This window comes from Panicum virgatum, chromosome 8N (genome assembly GCF_016808335.1).
Source record: "Panicum virgatum strain AP13 chromosome 8N, P.virgatum_v5, whole genome shotgun sequence".
In the NCBI taxonomy this organism is placed as follows: Eukaryota; Viridiplantae; Streptophyta; class Magnoliopsida; order Poales; family Poaceae; genus Panicum; species Panicum virgatum.
Window position 1 is genome coordinate 12,330,918 of NC_053152.1, and position 10,144 is coordinate 12,341,061.

The window sequence follows — 10,144 nt, forward strand, 5'->3', positions numbered from 1 at the left end:
GCAGGTTCATCAGAAACAGAAACATTGGCAATAGGATGGTTATCAGAAACAGAAACAGGTGCATTTTCTCTGTGCCTTTGCAGCCTTGTTATCCTCCCCTAGCTTGATGGCAAAAGGATGGTGCTCCTGCATGTCATACAGCTAAGATCTCCACTAGCTAGCAAGCGCTGAAAATAGCCAAACAAAGATTTAGCAAAGCCACAGCATCACACCCCTCCACTACTATTATCCGAGCTGAGAGAGGGTGAATAGAGACAGGCATGGGATCTCTTTAATCATGGCACTTCTGAAAACACTGGCAGGCACATGTCTTATAGGTGTTCTAGATCCTCACGAGGTGGTAAACCGGAATGAAGGCACAGGGCAGGGCTTTATCATGAAAGATCATGAAGTTTGAGTTGTTTGATCGATAGAAAAAGATAATAATTCAATGAATCTGATATACTAATTGTGTAGGACAGTGTGTAAGCTGCCTTTTTTAATAGTAACAATATTCATGTCTTTCTTGTATAGCAAATCTACAGGTCATGCTTTATGTTTTCTCAAAGATGCAGACAGATTTTTCAGATATACATGATTTGGAAAATAAATGTATGGAACAGTTTGCCTCATTTTTGGAACCATGTACACCATGAAGCAATTTTTGAACAGTTTGCCTCATCTCTTGAGTCGAAACAAATGAATGAAACCCTAATGAATGAAACAAATGAACCGCTGCTGCCGGTCCCACAGACAGACACAAAGGAAACAAAGGGTGCCAAAACGAAATGATGGCCGCTTGCTTGTCTTGGCGAGCAAATGCAGGATTTTTCATCTCCCTATCATGGTTTGGTTTGCCGGGGGCAGCTGAGCTCCATGACTTGCTGCTGCAGGACAACCCTGCCGGCCAGCCCATGCCCATGTGTGTCAGCCAGCTGCTGTGCCTGTCATGCCGTGATAGATGGATGCCGCCAAGGCAAGCCATCAGGCCCCAGATCACTCCCATGTTCACGGCAGCAGAACACCATCAGCATTCAGCAACGCTACTGTGAATTTATTTTTTTCCCCGCCTCATGCCATGTCCTCTGTTCCCTCTCTTTCTCTTTTGCTTTTGTGATGGAACTAGACACACTGCATGTGATGCCCATCCTGCCAAATACTTGTACCAGTAGTGCTTTGGGGGAAAAAAAGATGTTTGCTTCCCTTGCAGGAGCGAAGTATATTGAAAACAGAAAGTCTTTTTTTTTGGTAGAAATGATGTTCACTTCATGACTGTATTTTGCATGGACAGAAATGTGCTCTGTTTAGGTATGCGCATTATATAATAGCTTTGTTTGGGACTTTAACTTTCAGATGATCAACGTACGGGAATGGAGTTAGAACACAGCTTTTTATATTAAGAGCACTGTTAGTTGCAGTACGTGCAGTACTACACGGATTATGCACAGAGAGAGAAAGCCTGCAACGGCGGCTAGTAATTTTCCCCTCTGCCTCTGGTGTGCATTGAAGTGGAAGTATAGTAGTTGTACAGTAATGCAAAGTGCAATTGCTTCCTAGATTAGCTCTAAATTTGAACAGAACAAATTCGAAAGCACCTCTTCAGTCTTATCCTAATTTGTAAAGAATATTTACTGTCAGGACAATGAAACTGGATATCTTATCTGATTCTATGTATGAGTGCATAACATATATAGTCACATCTCTGCCTATCTTGTTTTCATTTATATTTTTGAAAGAGTAAAATGTGCCACCGGTCCCTAAACTTATTCGACTGTGTCATCCCGGTCCCTTAACTCTTAAATCGATCGTTTAGGTTCTCAAACTTATTTGACTGTGTCATTCCGGTCCTTAAACTTATAAACCATCTATTTAGATATTCAAACTTGTTTAGTCGTGTCATCCCAGTCCCTAAATTTGGTTTTGAGTCTCATCTGAGTCCAACCAGACGATCTAAAACCTTTATATCAAAAAATAATTTATAACTTTTTCATATCAACTCAAACGAAGACAAGCTTTATATCAAAATTGTATCTCTCGACGCGATCTACAACTTTGCAGTTGAAAAGTTTTTGAATTAAAATTGTTTAGAGTTCCAAAATTTAATTTTAACTTTTAAATTTTAAAATCTATAAACTTATAACAATATTTTGAGACCCTAAACAGTTTAATTCAAAAAAAATTCAACTACAAATTGTAGATTACGTCGAGGGCTACCATTTTGATATAAATTTTATCTTCGTTCATGCATATGAAAAAGTTATGAATTATTTTTTGATATATAGATTTTAGATCGCCTTGTTTCGACCCATATGAACTCAAAATCAAGTTTAGGAACCGGAATGACATGATTGAACAAATTTGAGGACGTAAATATTTGATTTTCTAGTTTAGGGACCGGGATGACACTGTGGAACAAGTTTATGGACCGAGATGATACAGATGGATAAATTTGAGGATCTGAACGGTCTATTTGTGAGTTTAGGGACCGAGATGACACAGTGACACAAGTTTAAGGACCGGTGATTGACTTTACTCTTTTTGAAAAAAAACATGTATGTATTTTTGAAAAAACATGTACCATGCGCACAATAAACTGGATATTTACTATCTTTCATGGCAAAGACGACAAACACTACCTGAATATTGTCAATGTATTTACTGTATGTTTATTCAATGCTCTGAATATTTATGTATGCTCCGGCCCATACATACGGAGACGTTTCTGCCAATATCATAAAACGAAATGCTACTCGATAGTAAATGCGTGACATGTTTATTCCAGCCTATTAATTCAACCATTGTGGACTTGCAGTCTACAAGTAATTTCTGGTTGCTGCAGGGCTGCTGTCCTGCAACCGGCCATTTTGGCAGTTGACATTGCCAGACAAGTTCATGGCCCAAGCATTTATCGTCGCTTAAGATAGTAGAGAAATTAGCAAGAATTATGCACAGAAAATTCAAGTTTTACACAATAATAAAAGGAAGCCCATAACAACAATAAGCTCTAAACCTAAAAGGGCTTCAAGTAAAGAACTGATTTGCAGAGCTGGTCCTACCTGTCCTCTCCAAGGTTGCCCATATACAGTAGAGAAATGGCCCCCTTTTAGCTATATTTGGTTCTGACGGTACCTTACACGCCGATAAATGATCGGAATACATACCCAAGTCTTAGGCGTTTAGATGTGTAAAGTTTTTGGTATGAAGTGTCACATCTGATATTCGGGCACATATTTGAAATATTAAACGTAAACTAATTACAAAATAAATTACATAATCCATCTGTAAACTACGAGACAAATTTATTAAGCCTAACAATAAAAATAATAAATATTAATAAATCTATCATTGTGATAGGCTCTCGGGTCGCCCCCCTCCCAGCGGCGACACGGGCGGCACCCAGGCCAACTCCGTCGCCGCCCCTCCCCAACCTAGTCCACACCTCGCCGCTGCCTGAGCAGGGGTCCGGAAGTCTGCGTCCCTCCTAGGACGGCGGCGGCGGGTCCTTTCCTCGCATATGGGCGTGGCTCGCGTGGATCTGGGAGGTCTCGCGAGTGGCCCATGATGGCTGCCGGCTTCAGGTGGGTCTGCCGGATCCAGTGTTGGAAGGGCTAGCTCCTTCGGCAGTTGCACCTTCGGCTTTGGTGTTGGAAGGACTAGCTCCGGACTTTGCAACTACTTCTGGTGATGACATCTTCAATTTCGCCTTTGTTTTTCATATAGACCAAGAGACATGAGTCACCTTGGCTTCATTCGCGGATTCTCTTACTCGAAGACGGATTTCATCTGCACTTTGTTCCGGTGGATTATGCACGGGTACCCAGTGGCTACTTTGCAGCATGGTATCTCAGATTACGAGTTCAGATGGTCTGCCGAACTTGGAGTTCATGGGCGTTCGAAATGGGTCAAGTCTGGTCTATATGGAAGCATTGGCCTGGTAAGAAGGGGGAAGCAACACGGTGTGACTTTGTTGTGGTGGTACTTGTTACTAATTCACCGGTTCCGGGAAGAAATTCCTAGGTCTGACCTTAATTAGTTGAACCTGACAGTGACCTTATTGAAGGCATTGTTTGGATTAAAATGAATTACTCCCTCAGGTGAAAACCTTTGATCCGGCCTTAATTGGTTGTGTCACTGCAATGTCGGCACGTGGCGTGCCGTTTCCTCGTTGGAGGCGTTGTCTCGGGAGCCTACTTCATAGTCCAAGAGCTGCTTTGGTTTGCGAAGCGGATGAAGGTGAAGTCGCTTGTGGTAGTTTGCTGCGGCATGATCTTTAGGTTATGGCGTTCTCTTTTTTTTGTTTTTTTTCATAGGCTGTGTGCATCTTAGTTATGCAGAGGCCAGGATTGATCTTATATAATTGTATCACCTTGATGTAATTGTCTAAGATCAATAAAGCTTTCCTTTTCTAAAAAAAAATAATCTATCATTAGAGCATTTGTTACGGTAGCAGTTTAGTGTCTAATCACAATCTAATTAGATTCATCTCGCAATTTACAAGCAAACTGTGCAATTAATTTTTTATTTCATCTATATTTAATTCTCCATGCAAATGCCACAACATTCGATGTGACATTTTTTGATGTAAAGTTTTTGCATCTAAAACATGCATTCGGACAAAGTATAGAGCAATAATAAACAATTTCAGAGTCTTATAAGGGTACTTGATGAAGGTACCATATAGAGCAACAGTAATCACAAAGAATGATTAGCACCAAAAGTACACATCCTTAATTGAAAGAGCATAACCAAGTGTGTAGGATGTACTCATCTTTGTTGTATATATAGAGCACTTGTTCTTCAGAAAGCACCCTCCCAATTTCATACTTGAGCTCCGATCCAGCCTTTTTTTTTCAATTCTTATTTTGATTTGTAAAAAATATTTATGGTAAAGAATATTTGCTTTGGTAATCGGTGAAATCAGTATCTTATTCAACACAATGAATAATTATCCTGGTGTTGCTGCCAGCCTGACCTGCAACATGCCATTTTAATTCCCCATTAATATCGTGAGATATATTTTGTGTCTGTTGCATCATTGCTTGGGGTGCACAAGTATCTGTTGCAAAAAAAACCCATTGACAAGGTGTTTTCAGAATGACTAAAATTCACGCCTTTACGAAAAAGTGTTTTTACGAAAAGAAAACTTCTTACTCTTGTTTATATTAACATTTAAAAACATGTGTACCATGCGCACAATACCCAACATAGTTACTATCTTTCGTGACAATATAATGCCGGCCGACAAACAATATCTACATGTTTGCTCACTGGTATGAATATTACTCTCTCTCCGTTCCAAATTATAAGTCATTCTAAGAATTTTGGAGAGTCAAAATTTTTTCAAGTTTGACCAAATTTATATAACAAGATAATAATGTTTATGATACCAATTAAGTATCATTAGCTTCTTTGTTAGCTATATTTTCATAGTATACCTATTTGATGTCATAAATCTTTATATCTCTCTCTAATTTTAGTCAAATTTTAAGATGGTTTGACTCTCCAAAATTCTTGGAATGACTTATAATTTGGAATGGAAGGAGTATTTATGTATGCGACCATCCATACGGAAACAACTCTGCCATGATCATAAAACACATGACCCTACAAATGCTACAAGTATACTCTGCCATTTATGTGCATACAATGTTTTATTCCGGCCTATAACCGTTATGAGGGCACTTGAATTTTTGTTTGCTGAGGTTGCTGTCCTGCAACCAGCCATATAAATTTGGCAGTTGAAGCTCCTGCTTTATTGCAAAAAGAAAATGGCAGTTGACATCGGGAGACAAATTGATGACAAGGCGATGTACATATAAGTGTTGCAAAAATCCATCGAAAAATGGACGCACAAAACAATTCTGGAACGACGGATAACATGCGATGATATATCGCCAGGAAATTAGCGAGAATTGCGCACATAAAGTTAAATATTTTTACACAATAATAAAATTAAAGTAAGGTCATACCAATAGTAAGGACTGATTTGGGGAGCTGGTCCTATGTATACATGTCCTCTCCAAGGCTGCATCTATATGGTAATGGTCCCATTTAGCTATATTTGGATCTGACAGTACCTCACACGTTGATAAATGATCACTGCAGTCATACACAAATCTTACTTATACTTGCATTCGGACAAAGTATAGAGCAACCTAAGAATGATCAGCACCAAAAGTACACATCCTTTAAAGGACTCTTCTTGACAAAACACCATCCGAAATTCGTACTTGATCACCAACGGCTTGTGGCTACTGTGCAATTGTGAAGAATAATGAATACTATTGTGGGCCTCGGCCCCAGTGCCTAGGGTCACGCACTCATGCTTGGTTTAGCGGTGATCCAATGGATTACTGCAGCAGTACTCTACTGAGAATTGCAACGTACTCTACTGAGAGAGAGCGAGCTAGGGCAGGCATTGAATTGCATTGCATTTACTATAGTGGTGAGGTTGGAGTTGCATGCAGGCAGATAGTAGAGAGAGAGAGAGAGAGAGAGAGAGAGAGAGAGAGTTCAGCAAAGTGTACTCGGGTGGCCAGCTGCGACTTCAAGCCCAATTTACATTTGACGTGCTGTAAAACAGTACATTATCCGGCAGTGGAAGAACACAATTTAACCATCTGGACGTGTGTCAGTACGTACATTGTCATAGCATGCATAGATTGAACATATATGATAGTATTGATACTACTGTACAAATAATTCTGAACTAAATTGTGATATGCTCGGTAGGCCATGTTTAGTTTCCGAAAAATTTCTTACAGTACCCATCACATCAAATGTTTGGGCACATGTATATATCATTAAATACAATTAAAAAAATAACTATTACACAGTTTAACTATTTCATAGGAGAAGGAAATGAATTTTTTGAGTCTAATTAATCCATGATTGAACATTAATTTTCAAATAATAACGAAATGTGTTGCAGTATCAAAACTCAATTTTTTTCGCTAACTAAACACAACCTAACAAAATGTGAATACTCCCGAAACAAAAACGAGTTCATCGTCAGTTGGCCCACACGCCACTCACAGAATTTTCCGTATGCATGCCCTAATTATTAAAGAGCTTGGGCACTGATGCATATACTCCCTCCGTCCTAAAATAATTGTACATTTAGAGTTTAAAATTTGTTCTACAAAAGAGTGCTACTTTAACCCAACTACTACAAAAGATAAAGTTTTCGGAGACTTCTTATAAAAAAGACAAGATATTATGTAGATTCTTCTCATAAAAGATAAGAGGTATTTTAGTAATTTCACACCATGCATTGATTTATGTGTATAGTCTTAGAATTATATGTATTTTGGGACGGAGCGATTATGCAGCTGCCGCAAGGTTTTCAGCAGCGAGCGGCGCCGGCGCCGGGCACTGCAGCCACTGATCGATCGGCCGGAAAGCAAAGCGGAGGGTGAAAGGAAACCCCCAGGCGTGTGATCAAATCAGCAGCCACCACGCTTGCGTCGCGTGATCTGAACCCAGGCCTCGCTCATCAATCCACGCCACCGCAGCAGCTGCAGGCCGCGTGCAGAGTGCAGTGCAGGCTGCCGCAGCAGCAGCAGCGTGGGCTGTGTTTAGTTCCCTCAAAAAAACACTGTAGCGATTAAAATGCACTGTAGCACTTTTCGATTTTTGTGATAAATATTGTCCTGCCATGACCTAACTAAGCTCAAAAGATTTGTCTCGCAACGTACATCAAAACTATACAATTAGTTTTTTTTATTTAACTAAATTTAGTGCTCCATGCATGAGTCATTTGCTATATTTAATGTTTCGATGTGATGGAAAATTTGAAAAATTTGGAGGAGTGGTGGGGATCTAAACACAGCGGTGGTGTCATTTCTCTGCACCGCGCGCCGCTGCTCATCATCGGCAGAGCGCGCACGTGAAGTACTATGTTTCCAGCAGATTTTCAGGTCGATTTTTTTCTTGCAAACATGAAACAAACTTGTAGCGCTTGGATGCTCAAACAAGAAGACGAGCTAGCCAGGAGGGCAGGCCAGCATAGGACTGTAGCTTGCAGTGCATGCAGTAGTGGCCTAGATAGGAGATTGTTGTTAGGGAGGAAGCAAAGCTTATCCCTGTGTTGTGCAGCAGCATGGCAGCTTCTTGCTTAAATTAATTTGGAGCTCTTCTCTGTTTCTTTTCTCCTCTTCACTTTTTTCACCAGCTACAGTAGTGCTCTCTTTTGGCCTCTGTCACGTGCCAGTGTTATTGCACGCAGCTCTTTATGTTTAATCCCTGGGTCTGGGCAGGCATGGCACGCGCATTGCCACTAATTACTGTAGCAGCACGCAGCAACAGGATGCAGCCGTGCAGGTAGATGCTATAGGCCCTGTTTGGTTCCAAACTTTTTTCAAAAGTCTCTATCACATAAAAAAGAATCTTACTATTTTATATTATTAAATAAAATCTGTTTATAAATATTTTTTGACAGCTGAGTGCTTTTTCGCGAGACGAATCTAATGAGCCTAATTAATTCATAATTTGCTACAATGATGCTACAGTAACCATTCGCTAATCATAGATTAAGATACATCATTAGATTCGTCTCGCAGTTTAGTCCCAGGGTTCTGCAGTTAGTTTTATAATTAACCTTTATTTAATACTTCTAAATACTAAAAAATCTCTTGGACTTTTTTTAAGTCCCTGTTCCAAAACACGCTCTGTTCCAGTATTGAGGATCGAGCAAGCATCACAGGAAGCCGGTCAGCGCTTCCTGTTGCTGTTTTCTTTCTTTTCTTTTCCCTGGCCGCACCAGTTCAGTTGATTGGCCATGTCAAGAGGAGAAAAGGGCAACGGGGCCGGGATCGAATTGGAAACAGTTGTTCGTTCAAAATACAATTCGAAGCAGTTGCTGCCTAGCTTGTTCCTACGGGCTTCGATCCCAACATCCCTGGCCCTTTCCCCTGGCTACTAGTCTTGTTCCTACACGGCTACAATTTGTTGCCTACACTACACCTAGGGCATGATGCATGACAAAACCCTAGTTAAGTTTGGTTGGAACAATCAAGGACCAATACAATTGATGATGATAGACCCTACCAATCTATGATGCTGATGATGCAGTGATGATAGTCAATCATACGTTTGGACACCAATGCAAGGTATAGATGCCCAAATGTGTCGCACGGCATGGCATGAAACCCGCCTTGGCACGACACAGTTCGACACGACACGGGACGGCACTAAGCTCTAGTCATGCCGACGTGCTGGATCCTTGGCCTAGGCACGACACGACTGGAGTTTAGTCGTGCCGGCCCGCCGGCACGAGTAGCTCGACGTGCTAGTGCGGACCCGAGCCTGGCAACCTCCACCGCTATCGCCGTTGCTGTCGGTGAAGGCCATGGCGGCTAGGAGCGGGGGAGACCACTGCGGTGCGAGTCGGGACGACGATTAGCAAGGAGGCGGCGGCGGTGCTAGCCCGGACGGCGAGGCCGCGACAGCGGGATCCAGCACGGCGAGGACGAGGGAGGCCGGGGCGGTCGGCTCAGCAAGGGTGATGGAGCCCGAGACGGTCGGCTCGGTGAGGGGTAGAGAGGCCACGGCCGTGGCGCAGGATTGCGAGGCCTTGAGGGGCAAGGAGGCCGTGGTGATGGCAAGGCCATGGTGGCAGATGGGTGTGGCGTTGGAGAGGGAAGGACGAGGGGCAAGGAGGCCGCAGTGATGGCGGTGCTGGAGAGGGAAGAACAAGGGGTGAGAGAAGGGCGAGGGGCGAGAGAGAAGAGAGGGGGGCGGGAGGGGGTTGGGGAGTAAGGGGAATAGGGATGATTGATTAGGGTTTGGAGTAGAAATATATACATAAGATATATGGGCCTTTAACGGGCCGAATCGTGCCGGTCTATTAGTCGTGTCGTGGTGCTGCAAACTACAGCCGGGTGGCGGAAGGCACCCGCCCTAGCCCAGAGGGTGTGTACTCGGGGGTTAGCTAGTCTTAGATCGATCTCGCTCAAGAACACGATGAACACCGCAAGATTTAGAGTGGTTCGGGCCGCCGGAGCGTAATACCCTACGTCCACTGTGTATTGTATTGCCTTCCCACGAGAGTGTGAGAATTGCGAGAGCTTGTGTCTGTCTGGAGATGTCCTGTGCACAACGAGCGCCTCCCTTTTATATCTCAAGGGGGCGCGTACACAGCTGTTGGGTCCCCGACAAGTGGGTC